Raw genomic sequence first — 16,533 nt, 5'->3', positions numbered from 1 at the left:
GTGGGTGGGAGGGAGGCTGGGTGCTGCTTGGTGCTGGGAGGGAGGGCTGCCTGGTGCTGGGAGGGAGGGCGACAGGCCTGGTGCTGGGTGGGAGGGAGGGAGGCTGGGTGCTGGGAGGGAGGGCGGCAGGCCTGGTGCTGGGTGGGAGAGAGGCCTGCTACTGGGTGCTGGGTGGGTGAGAGGATGTTGGGTGCTGGGTGGGAGGGCGGCAGGCCTGGTGCTGGGTGGGTGGGAGGGAGGCTGGGTGCTGCTGGGTGCTGGGAGGGAGGGCTGCCTGGTGCTGGGAGGGACGGCGGCAGGCATGATGCTGGGTGGTGCTGGGTGGGAGGCAGGCCTGCTACTGGGTGCTGGGTGGGAGGGCGGCAGGCCTGGTGCTGAGGGAGGCAGGCCTGATACTGGGTGCTGTGAGGGAGGGCTGCCTGGTGCTGGGAGGGAGGGCAGGGGGAGAGGAGGGTGGCTGGACATGGGTGGCTGGAGGGGAGACGAGGGTTACTGGACATGGATGGAGGGCAAGAAATGAAGAATAAAGGAGGATAGTAAAGAAATAAATGGAAAGGAAGCCCTGGAAATGGAGTTAAGAGAACAGATAGCAGCAGAATCAGAGACTGGACCAATATGGATAGAAAGACAAAATCACCAGACAACAAAGGTAGAAAAAAATCATTTTATTTTCATTTTAGTGTTTGGTATATGTCCAATTTGAGAATTTACATCTGTTGTCTTATTTTGCACTGGGTATACTGGAGCTGTAACAGCTTACAGAAATGGTTTATAATGAAAAAAATCATGTTATTTTTTCCTCCTATACTAGTATAATATTTTCAATGATGTCTGTTTATACGCGCCATGGCTGGTGTAGGGGGTGTGGCTATCATATGGGGTGGAGTCATATGTGGTAACCCCGCCCATAATGAGTACCGGCACATTGCGATAAATAATTAGATTTTGGGTTGCTGTTTTGGCACTCGGTCTCTGAAAGGTTCGCCATCACTGTGATAGTGGGACTCCTCAGGGGTCTGTGCTGAGGCTACTGCTTTTTAACGTATTTATAAATGATCTATAGATGAGAATAACTAGAGTTGGGAGTAACTAGTGAGGAAATTACATTTGCTGATGACACAAAGTTGTTAAATCGCAAGAGAATTGTGAAAAATTTCAAGAGGACCTTATGAGACTGGGAAACTGAGCATCCAAATGACAGATGACCTTTAATGTGAGCAAATGCAAAGTGATGCATGTGGGAAAGAGGAACCCAAACCATAGCTACGGGATGCAAGGTTCCACATTAGGAGTCACCGATCTAGGCAGTGGTGTGTTGGAGCCGGCTCGCACCGGCTCACAAGAGCCAGTTGTTAAATTTTCTTCCGACTTGTGAGCCGGTTGTTAAAAAGCGCGAGTCGGCTCTCCTCCCTCCCTCTGGATCCGGTCCCTCACCGACCTGACTCTGAGGAGTCACCCTTGTCCTTCGAATTCTTCGGGGCAGGCAGTCTTGCCTGCCCGCTACCAGCGCTGACTCTCCCCCGCTGCCGGTTCGCGCTTTAAAAATGGCCGCCGAGACTTCCAGAGGCGGCCTTGCGAGACTTCTGCTGAAGTCTTGGAGGCCGCCCTTGTAAGTCTCGGCGGCCATTTTGAAGCGCGATCCGGCGGTGGGGGAGAGTCAGCGCTGGCAGCGGGCAGGCAAGACTGCCTGCCCCGAAGAATTCGAAGGACAAGGCAGGGTGACTCAAGAGTCAGGTCGGTGAGGGACCGGATCCGGAGGGAGGAAGGGAGGAGAATTCGCTGAACAACTCGGGAGGGGGTGGCAGGGGAGAGAAGGGAGTCGCTGGGCATGGGTGGATGGAGGGGAGAGAAGGGTCGCTGGGTATGGGTGCATACAGGGCAGGGGAGAGGAGGGTCGCTGGGTATGCGTGCATGGAGGGCAGGCAGGGGAGAGGAGGGTCACTGGGTATGGGTGCATGCAGGGCAGGGGAGAGGAGGGTCGCTGGGTATGGGTGCATGCAGGGCAGGGGGAGAGAAGGGTCACTGGACATGGGTGCATGGAGGGCAGGAGGAGAGAAGGGTCGCTGGACATGGGTGGATGGAGGGCAGGGGAGAGAGAAGAAATGCTGGACATGGATGGAGGGAAGGGAAGAGTGAGGAAGGAGATGAGATGAGGGAAAAGGAAGAGAAGAGAAAAACTGCACATGGATGAAGAAAATAGGCAGAAGCTGAGGACCAGAAAGGAGGAAAGGAAAGAAATAAATGGAAGGAAGCCCTGGAAATGGAGTTAAGAGGACAGTTAGCAGCAGAATCGGATACTGGGCCAGCATGATCAGAAAAACAGTCACCAGACAACAAAGGTAGAAAAAAATCATTTTATTTTCATTATAGTGTTTGGAATATGTTCACTTTGAGAATCAGGTGCTCAACATTAAAAGTTTATATTTATTTACTTATTTATGGCATTTTATCGCACATTAAACATGAATTAGATTGGAACCTGGGATCATTTAATTTTTTTTCCTGGAGTAATGCATTGCCACCCCCCCCCCCCGGCTCTCTCCCCGGCTATAGCCAGCTCTGCAATTTGGGGGGGGGGGGTCACAGAGCGGGACGGGGGGCGCAGAGGGGGACTGGGGAGAGAGCCTGTTGTTAAACATTTACCAGCACAACACTGGATCTAGGTGTCATTGTTGATGATATGTTGAGATAGAGAAGGATGTAGCTGACACTGGGCACAAAGCCAGCAGTATGTTAGAGCTTGAGGTACAGAGAAGGGTAGCCCTGGGAGATGTAAAGCAGCCTGTATATTAAAGGGGGAGACTTAGGGAGAAGCTGGCCCCAGGAAGCAGGTGTTGTTTGCAAACAGCCAGGAAAAAATGGCAGGTGTACTGTCTTTTGGAGGTGCTTTGTTTGCATAGTGAGAAGACCTTAGAGAAAAAGCTAATTTCCATAACATAGTAACATAGTAGATGACGGCAGAAAAAGACTTGCACGGTCCATCCAGTCTGCCCAACAAGATAAACTCGCATGTGCTACTTTTTGTGTATACCTTACCTTGATTTGTACCTGTCCTTTTCTGGGCACAGACCGTATAAGTCTGCCCAGCACTATCCCCGCCTCCCAACCACCAGCCCCGCCTCCCACCACCGGTTCTGGCACAGACCGTATAAGTCTGGCCAGCACTACCCCGCCTCCAAACCACCAGTCCCGCCTCCCACCACCGGCTCTGGCACAGACCGTATAAGCCTGCCCAGCACCATCTCCGCCTCCAAACCACCAGTCCCGCCTCCCACCCCCGGCTCTGGCACAGACCGTATAAGTCTGCCCAGCACCATCTCCCGCCACCGGCTTTGCAACCCAATCTCGTCTAAGCTCCTTAGGATCCATTCCTTCTGAGCAGGATTCCTTTATGTTTATCCCACGCATGTTTGAATTCCGTTACCATTTTCGTTTCCACCACCTCCCGTGGGAGGGCATTCCAAGCATCCACTACTCTCTCCGTGAAAAAATACTTCCTGACATTTTTCTTGAGTCTGCCCCCCTTCAATCTCATTTCATGTCCTCTCGTTCTACTGCCTTCGCATCTCCGGAAAAGGTTCGTTTGCAGACTAATACCTTTCAAATATTTGAACGTCTGTATCATATCACCCCTGTTTCTCCTTTCCTCCAGAGTATACATGTTCAGGTCCGCAAGTCTCTCCTCATACGTCTTGTAACGGCCTCCAAAACTGAACACAATACTCCAGGTGGGGCCTCACCAACGACTTATAAAGGGGCATCAACACCCCCTTTCGTCTGCTGGTCACACCTTTCTCTATACAGCCTAACAACCTTCTAGCTAGGACCACCGCCTTGTCACACTGTTTCGTCGCCTTCAAATCCTCAGATACTATCACCCCAAGATCCCTTTCCCCATCCGTACCTATCAGACTCTCCCCGCCTAACACATACGTCTCCCGTGGATTTCTACTCCCTAAGTGCATCACTTTGCATTTCTAGGCATTGAATTTTAATTGCCAAACCTTAGACCATTCTTCTAGCTTCCGTAGGTCCTTTTTCATGTTTTCCACTCCCTCCGGGGTGGCCACTCTGTTACAGATCTTAGTATCATCCGCAAATAGGCAAACTTTACCTTCTAACCCTTCGGCAATGTCACTCACAAATATATTGAACAGAATCGGCCCCAGCACCGATCCTTGAGGCACTCCACTACTTACCTTTCGCTCCTCCGAGCGAATTCCATTCACCACCACCCTCTGGCGTCTGTCCGTCAACCAGTTCCTAATCCTGGCAGCGCTATAGAAATGCTAAGTAGTAGTAGTAGTAGTAGTAATCCAGTTCACCAGTTCGGATCCTATCTTCAGCCCATCCAGTTTATTTAAGAGCCTCCTGTGGGGAACTGTGTCAAAAGCTTTGCTGAAATCTAAGTAGATTACGTCCATAGCTCGTCCCTGATTCAATTCTCCTGTCACACAATCAAAGAACTCAATGAGGTTCATTTGGCACGATTTCCCTTTGGTAAAACCATGTTGACTCGGATCTTGCAACTTATTGGCTTCCAGGAAATTCACTATCCTTTCCTTCAGCATCGCTTCCATTACTTTTCCAATAACCGAAGTGAGGCTTACCGGCCTGTAGTTTCCAGCTTCTTCCCTATCACCACTTTTGTGAAGAGGGACCACATCCGCTGTTTTCCAATCCCTGGGAACCTCTCCCGTCTCCAAGGATTTATTAATCAAATCTTTAAGAGGACCCGCCAGAACCTCTCTGAGCTCCCTCAATATCCTAGGGTGGATCCCATCCGGTCCCATGGCTTTGTCCACCTTTAGCTTTTCAAGTTGTTCACACACACTCTCTTCCGTGAACGGTGCTCTATCCACTTCAATCTCATTTGTACTTTTTGCAGTCCATCGCGGTCCTTCTCCAGGATTTTCTTCTGTGAAAACAGAACAGAAGTATCTATTTAGCAAATTTGCTTTTTCTTCATCATTATCCACATAGCGATTCGCAGTATCTTTTAGTCTCACAATTCCCTTTTTAGTCATTCTCCTTTCACTAATATACCTGAAGAAAATTTTGCCACCCCTCCTTACATTTCTAGCCATTTGTTCTTCCGTTTGCGCTTTCGCCAGACGTATCTCCATAGGCGGTCGGTGGCCCAACTGTTTGGGGAGGCTAAAGGGGGCGGGGTTAGGGGTGGGGCTTAAATCCATAATTGTCTGATAACACAGAAAAAAAAAATAAAAGTCACAATACCTTTTATTAAATTTAGATATTAGATATGTATCGTATGTCAAAGAATAAAGTGGTTGCTCAAAGCATATACTAACCACAATCGCTCAACTGCAAAACACTATGCACAACTTTGTGCAAAAACACACTCAGAACCTTACTGTACCATAAATATTACACTGGGCAGAATCTAATACACCAATATACCACCCACACGGAAAATGCAGACCGTCAACAATATGAAAGAAGGGGTCATAATATCACAATTCTCATGTAGAGCTACAAAACACCCTAATTCATGCTTAATGTGGGATAAAATGCCATAAATAAGTAAATAAATATAAACTTTTAATGTGGAGCACCTAATTCTCAAAGTGGACATATTCCAAACACTGCCCTCCCCTCCATCCACCCATGTCCAGCAACCTTCCTCTCCCCTCACCTCCATCCACCCTTGTCCAGCCAGCAACTCTCCTGTCCCCTGCCCTTCCCTCCATCCACCCATGTCGAGCCAATAACTCTTCTCTCCCCTGCCCTCCCCTCCATCCTCCCATGTCCAGCAACCCTCCTCTCCCCCCTGTCCTCCCCTCCATCCAGCAATGTTAACTTCCAGCCCCCCCCAATTCCCGATCCCCCGCTCGTCCATCCCGTCTGCCCTCAGCTCCCCCCTAGCCCTCGTTTGCTTCCTGCCGCTGCCCTACCTTTAAATATTGTATTTTTCTTCCAGTCGCGGCGCCATAATTAAAAGCAGAAGCAGGCTCGGCTCCAGCCTTCCCTCGCATGGCTCCGCCCTCTTGACGTAGTTCCTGTTTGCGCGAAGGCGGAGCCATGCGAGGTAAGGCTGTAGCCGAGCCTGCTTCTGCTTTTAATAATGGCGCCGCGACTGGAAGAAAAATGCAATATTTAAAGGTAGGGCAGCGGCAGGAAGCAAACGAGGGCTATGGGGCAGCTGAGGGCAGACGGGATGGACGACCTGGGGAGCGAGGAAGCCTGCAGCTCGTCGCGGGGTGGGGGCAGCAGGCGAAGAAGGTCACAGTTGGGCTGGGGAGGCTTAGCCTCCCCAAGCCTCTTATACGGGGCGCCTATGCGTATCTCTCTCTTGGCTTCTTTCAGTTTCATCCGGTATTCCTCCTCGTGTTCCTTTTCTTGAGTTTTTTTGTATTTCTGGAACGCCAACTCTTTAGCCCTTATTTTCTCATCCACTTGCTTGGAGAACCATATTGGTTTCCTTTTTCTCTTGCTTTTATTTACTTTCCTTACATAAAGGTTCGTGGCCCTATTTATAGCTTCTTTCAGCCTGGACTACTGTCCTTCCACTTCTTGTATTTCCTCCCATCCCATCAGCTCCTTCCTCAGGTATTCCCCCATTTTACTAAAGTCAGCATGTTTGAAATCCAGGACATTGAGTTTTGAGTGGCCACCCTCCTCTTCAGCCATCATATCAAACCAAACCGTTTGATGGTCACTGCTGCCCAGGTGGGCACCCACTCGGACATTTGACACATTATCCCCATTTGGAGTACCAGATCTAGCGTCGCTCCCTCCCTCGTGGGTTCCGTCACCATTTGTCTGAGCAAAGCATCCACGATCTCTCTACTTCTTTCCGATTCCGCAGACGGAACCTTCCAATCTACATCCGGCAGATTGAAATCTCCCAACAACAGCACCTCTCTTTTCTTCCCCAAAGGCAGTGGGAAGTAAGGTACAGCCTGAAGAAGGTTGGGAACCAAATGTCTTTAAAAAAAAGTGCTCTATTTGCATAGTGGGAGGAAGGCTTGAAGGTAAAGCTAATCCCCAAAAAGGTACATAGGGGCAAAGGCAAGGGAAAGTAAGTATCCTCTAGAATTTCTGCTTTTATGCATGGAAAAATCCAGTAGGAGCATACAGAGGTTCCTTGAAGGACGAGGTTTAGCTATGGTAAGGACAAGAGAATCACTGGGAAACCCTGGGCTATGGAAGTGGCTAAGCGGGGAAATTTTGATTCAGAAATGAGGTTCTGGAAGAGAAGTGTAACCCCCGTTACAAGTTTAAACCCAGAGGGAAGGCTACTGGGGAAAGGATGCTTGAAATCTGGTTAGCACATTCATGTTGCAGCAATTAGTGAAGAAATGTTTACTGCTGTTTATTGTGTACATGTTTTGTTGTTTAGACTAAGAGTTCTAAGATTAAATCTCCAGTGTTGGCAGCTCACCTGAGGAATGTTTGACTATATTTGTTTAAATGCTCTTTGTTGTACAGAAGGAACCGTAAGAAGGTAAAATTATGTATAATCATACCTGATAATTTTCTTTCCATTAATCATAGCTGATCAATCCATAGACTGGTGGTTGTGTCCATCTACCAGCAGGTGGAGATAGAGAGCAAACTTTTGCCTCCCTATATGTGGTCATGTGCTGCCGGAAACTCCTCAGTATGTCGATATCAAAGCTCCATCTGCAGGACTCAGCACTTAGAGAATTACACCCACGAAGGGACACTCTGCCCAGCTCACCACCGCCGAAACGGGGGAGGGGAATTAACCCAGCTCATCCCCACACAAGTGGGGGAGGGGAATCCGTCCAGCTCATCCCCGCGGAGCGGGGGAGGGACACCACACCCGCCGATGCGGGGGGATCTGGCTTATCCTGCAACCGCAACCGCGGGAGGAGCTGACTGACCCTAACACCGCCGAAGCGGGAGGGGTACAAAGCTGCCCTACAGCCGCACGAAGCGGGAGGGAGTGCCGGCAGAATCTATGTCTCAATCCAGCCCCGTAAAACGGGGGGGAGAGGAATGCAGCAGCTCACTGTAACACAAACTCGTCTCAACTCTTGAAGAATCCAAGTGAAAAAACTTGAACACGAAGTCTTTCTGAAGTAACTGAAGACTAAACTTGCACCTGAAATGCAATCAGAATAAAAACAGTACAGATATCTGGGAGGGGCTATGGATTGATCAGCTATGATTAATGGAAAGAAAATTATCAGGTATGATTATACATAATTTTACCTTCCATATCATCAAGCTTATCAATCCATAGACTGGTGGGATGTACCGAAGCAGTACTCACCCAGGGCGGGACATTGAAATCCCTGACCTCAACACTGAAGCTCCAAACCGGGCCTCCGCCCGTGCAGCCACCGTCAAACGGTAATGCTTGGAGAATGTATGAGCCGAAGCCCAAGTTGCCGCCTTGCATATCTCTTCCAAGGAGACGGATCCGACCTCTGCCATCGAGGCCGCCTGAGCTCTCGTGGAGTGAGCCTTCAGCTGGATAGGCGGCACCTTCCCTGCGGCCACATAAGCCGCTGCAATGGCTTCCTTGACCCATCTTGCCACTGTAGGCTTAGCAGCCTGCAGACCCTTACGAGGACCTGCAAACAGGACAAACAGATGATCCGATTTCCGGAAATCATTGGTCACTTCCAAGTATCTGATGATGACTCGCCTCACATCCAGATATTTAAGAGCAGAGTACTCCTCTGGGTAGTCCTCCCTACGAAAGGAAGGGAGACAGAGCTGCTGATTCACATGGAAGCGAGAAACAATCTTGGGCAGGAAGGAAGGCACTGTGCGAATAGTCACTCCTGCCTCAGTGAACTGCAGAAAAGGCTCTCGACATGAGAGCACCTGGAGCTCGGAAACTCTTCTGGCTGAAGTGATAGCCACCAAAAAGACTGCTTTCAACGTCAGGTCTTTCAGAGATGCCCTTGACAAGGGTTCAAAAGGCGGCTTCTGCAATGCTCTTAGCACCAGGTTGAGATTCCACGCAGGCACCACTGAGTGCAGAGGAGGGCGCAGGTGATTAACTCCCTTGAGAAAGCGCACCACATCTGGCTGCGAAGCCAGGGAAGCACCCTTCAGGCGGCCCCTGAAGCAAGCCAGAGCCGCTACCTGGACTTTAAGGGAACTGAGCGACAGGCCTTTCTCCAGACCTTCTTGCAGGAACGCCAACACTGAAGAAATTGGAGCAGTGAAGGGAGAAAGTGAGCCTGCTTCACACCACACTGCAAAGATACGCCAAACCCTGGCGTAAGCAGTAGAAGTAGAGCGCTTCCTCGCTCTTAGCATAGTGGCGATGACCTTGTCTGAGAAGCCCTTCTTCCTCAGACGCTGCCGCTCAATAGCCAGGCCGTAAGACCAAAGGGGGAGGGATCCTCCATCACCACGGGACCCTGATGTAACAGGCCCTGCTCCACTGACAGCCGCAGAGGATCGTCGACTGAGAGCCTGCTCAAGTCCGCATACCAGGGACGTCTGGGCCAATCCGGACCCACCAGGATTACCCTGCCGGGATGCTTTGCCACCCGGTCTAGCACCCTGCCCAACATGGGCCAGGGCGGGAACACATAGAGGAGCTCTTGTGTCGGCCACTGCTGGAGAAGAGCATCTACTCCCAGGGATCGAGGGTCCCGTCCTCTGCTGAAAAAGCGCGGCACTTGGCAATTGGCCGATGACGCCATCAGATCTAGGCTCGGCTGGCCCCAGCGCTTCGTGATGTCCAAGAACGCCTGAGCAGATAGTTGCCACTCTCCGGGCTCCAAGGTATGGCGACTGAGAAAGTCCGCCTTGACATTCATGACTCCGGCAATGTGGGCCGCTGAAAGCTGCTCCAGGTTCGCTTCCGCCCACTGGCAAAGATTCATAGCCTCCTTGGCTAGAGGGGCGCTCTTGGTACCTCCCTGGCGGTTGACATAGGCCACAGCCGTGGCATTGTCCGACAGGACCCGTACAGGCTTCAACACCAGTACCGGGATGAACTCCAAAAGCGCCAACCGAATGGCTCTGAGTTCCAGGAGGTTGATAGACCACTTTGCCTCTGCAGGAGACCAGAGCCCCTGCGCTGTCCTTCCCAAGCAGTGGGCTCCCCAGCCCGACAAAGAGGCGTCCGTCGTGACGACAATCCACTCTGGGGTCACCAGAGGCATTCCCGCAGACAACTTGTCTGTCTGCATCCACCAGCTCAGCGCCTTGCGCACTGCTGGGTCCAAGGGAAGGCGCACAGCATAATCCTCCGACATCGGAGTCCAGCGCCGCAGCAAAGAGTGTTGAAGTGGTCTCATATGAGCCCTGGCCCAGGGCACTACTTCCATCGTGGCCGTCATAGAGCCCAACAGCTGCACATAGTCCCAAGCCCGAAGAGGAGAGGCTACTAGGAACTGGTCCACTTGAGCCTGAAGTTTGACAATCCGATTGTCTGGCAGGAACACTCTGCCCACTTGGGTGTCGAATCGAACTCCCAGGTACTCCAGGGACTGAGTCGGGCGCAGCTGGCTCTTCTCCCAGTTGATGATCCATCCCAGGGAGCTCAAAAGAGCAACTACCCGGTTCACAGCTTTGCCGCACTCTGCATAAGAGGGGGCTCGGATCAACCAGTCGTCCAGATAAGGATGGACTTGTACCCCTTCCTTTCGTAGGAAGGCCGCGATGACCACCATTACTTTGGAAAAGGTCTGCGGAGCAGTAGCCAACCCGAATGGGAGGGCTCTGAACTGGAAGTGTCGTCCCAGGACTGCAAAACGCAGAAAGCGTTGATGAGGAGGCCAGATGGGAATATGCAGGTACGCTTCCTTGATGTCCAAGGAAGCCAAGAACTCTCCTGCCTTCACTGCCGCTATAACAGAGCGGAGAGTCTCCATGCGAAAGTGCCGCACTTTCAAGGCCCGATTGACCCCTTTGAGGTCGAGGATAGGCCGGACAGAACCTCCTTTCTTTGGTACCACAAAGTAAATGGAGTAACGTCCTTTGCCAAGCTGACTTTCTGGCACCGGAACGACCGCGCCCAGGCGGATCAGATTGTCCAAGGTCTGCTGCACTGCCACAGCTTTGACCGGAGACTTGCAGGGAGAGAGTACAAACCCGTCTTTTAAGGGTCGGCAGAACTCTAGCTTGTAGCCGTCTCTGATGACTTCCAGCACCCACGCGTCTGAAGTTATTGTGGTCCACTCGCCCAGAAACGAGGACAGCCGTCCTCCAATCTGCACTGGGGCGTGGACCAAGGCCCCGTCATTGGGTACGAGACCCTGGGGGAGGACCGGAGGGAGCACCTCCGGGACGGCGGTCTCTGCGAAAGGAATGCTGCTTGGGGGAGAAATTCCTCTTGAAGGAAGAAGGGGCAGAGGAGCCCGACTTGCCCGGGCGGTACCGACGGGCTTCCTGCAACCGTCCTCTGGAGGTACCGGGACGAGTACTAGCCCGAGCCCTGACCTCTGGTAATTTCTTGCCCTTAGACGTGCCGAGATCGGTCACGATTTTGTCCAGCTCGACCCCAAAGAGCAGCTTGCCTTTAAAAGGCAATCTAGCCAGGCGGGATTTAGAGGCGTGGTCAGCAGACCAATGTTTCAGCCAAAGCCACCGCCGCGCAGAGATTGTCTGAGCCATGCCTTTAGCTGAGGCCCTCAAGACATCATACAGCAAGTCTGCCAAATAGGCTAAGCCCGATTCCAGGGCCGGCCAATCAGCCCTCGAGGAATGATCCGAGGGGGAAGCCCGCTGCACCATAGTCAGGCACGCCCTGGCCACATAGGAGCCGCAAACTGAGGCCTGCAAACTTAAAGCAGCCGCCTCAAAGGACGACCTTAAGGCCGCCTCCAATCTTCTGTCTTGGGCGTCCTTTAGGGCCGTGCCACCTTCCACCGGCAAAGCCGTTTTCTTAGTCACCGCAGTGATTAAAGAATCCACGGTAGGCCACAGATAGGCCTCACGTTCACTCACAGCCAAAGGATAGAGGCGGGACATAGCCCTAGCCATTTTAAGGCTCGCTTCCGGGACATCCCATTGAGCCGAAATTAAGGTGTGCATGGCATCATGCACGTGGAAGGTTCTAGGCGGGCGCTTCGTCCCCAGCATAATGGCAGAGCCAACAGGGGCCGAGGGAGAGACGTCCTCCGGAGAGGAAATCTTCAAAGTGTCCATGGCCTGTAACAACAGGTTGGGCAAATCCTCTGGGCTAAAAAGCCGCGCTGCAGAGGGGTCATCCGCTCCATCCGAGCGGGGATCCATCTCCTCCAAGGAATCCGCAAAGGACCGTTGGGAGACCTCAGACACGCTGCCCTCATCTACATCGGCGGAGACAAAGTCCTCCAAGGCCTGGGAATCAACCCGAGGACGTTTACCTCTGGGAACCTCAACCTCTTTACCAGACGAGGGAGCAGGGGCAGCGTTTTGCATGAGGAAAGCCTGATGCAGCAGCAAAACAAACTCGGGGGAGAAACCCCCCAGACTGTGCACTTCCGCAGCCTGGGCAACAGCCCTAGACGCACCCTCAACCGGCGCTCGCAAGAGCGGGGGAGAGACATGCTGCGCATCCAAAATGGCGTCCGGCGCGACACTCTGCGAAGGAGCCGCGCGGGAAGAGCGGCGCTTAACTTTAGCCGCTTTTGTGCCGTCGCCCAAATTAAGGGCGTTCATGGCATTAATGTCTCCAACCTCAAGGGCGGCCCACGAAGAAGCCGTCCGAGCCGCGTGGCCGGCCAAGATGGCGGAGGCGAGGAGCGGGGGATGGGCGTTTATGGCGGGAAAAACCGCCACGCCGGAGGAAGGACCGGGACATTCATCGGTCACTAAACTGTCACCCAACAAGGGCGAATCAGGCTGTAAAACCCCCGCATCCCCTCTAGAAGCGCTCAAGCGATCCGGGGAGCGACCCTTTGCGCCCTCGCCCTCCGACGCCATATGCCACGAGGAGAAGAATCGGGGAACCCCCTGCCCGCTATAAAAAGGTAAAAATTACCTGCTTGCCGCTCCGAGCTGTAACGAACTGGTGTCCCAGTGAGTAGCTGCAATGAACGTTTAAATAAACGTCGAAATAAACGCCTTTAAGGACGTTTAAAATTTTTTTTTTTTTTTTTTTTTAAACGGAGCCAGCGGGAGGGGGGAGAAAAGGAGGGACCTGGCACCACCAGGTTTGCACTTGCTCAAAAGAGCCCTCAACCCCAGGCACTCAACAAAACCTAAAAATTAGGCTTGGAGGCCTAGCCAGAGCTGCTGCTGTGTGTGACCACCACCTGCTGAGATAGAGAACATACTGGGGAGTTTCCGGCAGCACATGACCACATATAGGGAGGCAAAAGTTTGCTCTCTATCTCCACCTGCTGGTAGATGGACACAACCACCAGTCTATGGATTGATCAGCTTGATGATATGGAATATGTGTTTACCCCTGAGTGAAAAGGGGGAAGCTTATAGTTTTGAACTAAGTTGAATAAAGAAGTGACACTTTGAATTTGAAAGCATGGTCTTTTATTAAGTACTAAGGAAGCTTCTGGAGGGTTAGCATCTAGGGATGAAAAGAAGGAAGGCCTGCCATTAGAGTGGGCAGGGTGAAGTGTAGACAGAGCTACCTCTTCAAGACAGTGCCTCCCTGGCTGACGCTGGCTCTAATACATTTATTTATTACACTTGTACCCCGCGCTTTCCCGCTCAAAGCAGGTTCAATGTGATTACATAGTATCGATGAAGAAAAATAAGTTGAGTATTATCAGTGAAAATAAACGAAATAAATAGGTAGAGATGGGCAAGAATGAGGGGAGTAGGAGAAGTGTGAGCAAGGGTAGGTTAGTAATTGGAGGGGGTTAGATGAGGTGAAAGGGGATGGGCAAGAGTGAAGGGAATATGAGAGGTATAAACAAGGGTAAGTGAGCATTAAAGGAGGGGTAGATGAGGCAAAAGAGGATGGAACATGGGGTAAGCAGGGGGAAATGTAGTCTAGGTCATTGTAATTGGCTCCTGGATATGTGATGGATAGATGGGTTCATAGGAATTAGTCTGGATCATTTGGGTAGGCTTGCTTGAATAGATAGGTTTTTAGTGATTTCCAGAAGGGTAGATGGTCACAGATTGATCGGATAGGTCTGGGCATTCCAGAGTTGGCTGCCTAGGAAGGAGAAGTTGGACCCATAATAGGTTTTGTACTTGAGTCCTTTGCAATTGCGGTAATGGAGGTTGAGGTAAGTTCAATTAAAAAAAAAAAAAGTTGAGGTAAAAAAAACAGGGAATTGTTGTCCAGGCAATGGAGTAAACCTGGGAATGGATGTCAGAGCACCCCTTTGATGTTAAAAGAGATTTAATTGAAGACACTTAACAATGTTGCAATGAAAGGTAAGCTGCTATTGATGGGTGATTTTAAGTTGCTGGATCTTGATTGGGACATCCCTGCAGTAGTGTTGTATAGACGTAAAAGATCCTGGATTCTCTACAGGGACAACTGTTCTAGCAATTGGTTATCAAACCCATGCGGGAGGGGCAAACTGGGCTTGGTGCTTACAATTTGGGAAACTATTTCTCAGGGACCTAGCCATGGGGTGCCTTCAGGGACCTAGACTCCTCCACTTTCAGCTCAGCCCCCGTTTCTCCCACAGCTAGCAAGATCACACAATTTTAGTGGGTAGTGAAGTTCAGCAGGAAAACTGGCAGTTAAAACAAGAAGAGAGTTTGGGATCTCAGAATCAGTGTGTGCTGAATGCTTGCCATGTTTCCACCTAATCCAAAGCAGACCTTTTTTTGTTATGGAATGGGCAGGGACATGGCAAGCCTTCAGAACATGCTGGTGCTGAGGCCTCATGCTCTTTTCTTATTTTAGATGCTGGCCTTCTTACTGAGCTACATCTGGACTAAGAGAATATGGAAGAGAGAGAGAGAGGGGAGATGCTGAACTATAAGAGGGGAAGCCATAGTGAGAGACCATGGTGGGATGAGCTTGGCAAGGAGATGAATGAGAAGAGGATGGAATGAGAGCTGGAGTAGTGGTAATAAAGGGTAGTTAGAGACTAAGTAGGATAAAAGACAAGAGAAAGTGACTGGAGGAGATGACTAACAAGCAAAGAACTATAAATAGTGAAGGGGCAAGAAGAAAATAAGTAGATGAGGGCTTGGGTAAGGGTGAGTAGAGAGGGTAGAAATCTGGTAAGTGAATGAAAGCAAGTAATAAAAGGTTAGGGAAGGAGTGAGACAGGGGGAATGGGAGGGCTATGCAAATGGTAAGAATTGGGGATATGAGCTAGGAATGAGGTGAGAAGGAGATAGAAGCTGATATTCCCCTTCTTTTTACTTTTCACTTGCCTGAGGACTGGAGGCTGAGAAGGAGGGTGAATTTTGAGTAAATATAGGCTGAAAAGAAAGACATGGAGGAAGAAGCTGAAAAGATCAGAGACAGTTGTGGGGGAAGAATGGAAGAAGAAAGGAAGAGAGAGAAGAAATGGCAAATGGACAGCAGACCCTGGAATGAGAGTTAGCAGAGAGTCAGGAGAAGCAGAAAAGAAAGACTGGGACCAACACAATTGGAAAAATAAAGGACCCAATATTCAAAACTATTTAACTGTTGAGGAACAACTCCCGGCCGGTTAAATAGAGTTTTAGTTATCTCCTGCTGAATATCTACGGTTAGCGGCTAATTGGCTATATCCATAGGCGCCGACTCCATGGGTGCTCAAGCACTCCCAATATTTTAACCCACAGTCAGAAGTTCCGGTTCCAACCCCAGCCAGCCCGACCTGCCTGCCCTCTTCTCCCTCAACAGTCCTCCGTCCTCGCCTTCCTGCCGCCCAGAATTTACAACTCATCTTACCTGGGTCCCGGCAGCAGTGAAAGGCGAGCAGGCTCGACTTCAGCCTTCCCTTCTCTCTCAGCTCTGGTCCCACCCTTGCAGAAACAGGAAATGAGGGCAGGATCAGAGCTGAGAGAGAAGGGAAGGCTGAAGCTGAGCCTGCTCGCCTTTCACTGCTGCTGGGACCGAGGTAAGATGAGTTTTAAATTCTGGGTGGCAGGAAGGCAAGGACGGAGGACTGTTGTGTGAGAAGAGGTCGGGCTCAGGTTGGGACTGGAACTCGGAGAACAGGGGGCTGAAAAAGGGCAGGTGGTGTTTGGGGTGAATTAATGGACATGGAGGGGAGGGGAGAGAAGAGAAATCGCTGGACATGGAGGGGAGAGAGGAGAAATCGCCGGCCATGGAATAGAGGGCAGGGGAGAGATGAGACGTTGGACATGGATGGAGGGCGGGAAGGGCAGGGGAGAGAGGAGAATTCACTGGACATGGATGAGAGGGGAGGGGAGGGGAGAGAGGAGAATTGCTGAATATGAATGGAGGAGAGGGAGGGGGAGAGGAGGGGAGGGAGGGGGAGAGGGAGGAGTGAGAGGGGGGAAATGCACCACCTGTGTAAAAAAAAAAATTTTTAGCACCCTCAATCATTTTGAAAAGTTGGTTCCTATGGCTATATTGCACAACATAGCCAGTTAGGCATGGATATACATCGTCAAATTGGCTATGTTTAGTGGTTAAAATAGGCAGCATAAATAGCAGGGCTATCTTTAACTGCTAAGCACTTAACCAGTTAGCGCTGAATA

At 51.0% G+C, this 16,533-nt stretch overlaps 1 protein-coding gene across 1 annotated transcript in view; it reads right to left on the bottom strand.

The window, feature by feature from the left end:
* The window catches only part of DNAH8 (dynein axonemal heavy chain 8), a 1,267,128-nt gene that overhangs the window by 407,412 nt on the left and 843,183 nt on the right, over positions 1 to 16,533 (bottom strand).

The sequence above is a fragment of the Microcaecilia unicolor genome, chromosome 3 (genome assembly GCF_901765095.1).
Source record: "Microcaecilia unicolor chromosome 3, aMicUni1.1, whole genome shotgun sequence".
Classification (NCBI taxonomy): Eukaryota; Metazoa; Chordata; class Amphibia; order Gymnophiona; family Siphonopidae; genus Microcaecilia; species Microcaecilia unicolor.
The sequence above is the reverse complement of the archived record's forward strand: the minus strand, read 5'-3'. Positions and strand labels throughout refer to the sequence as shown.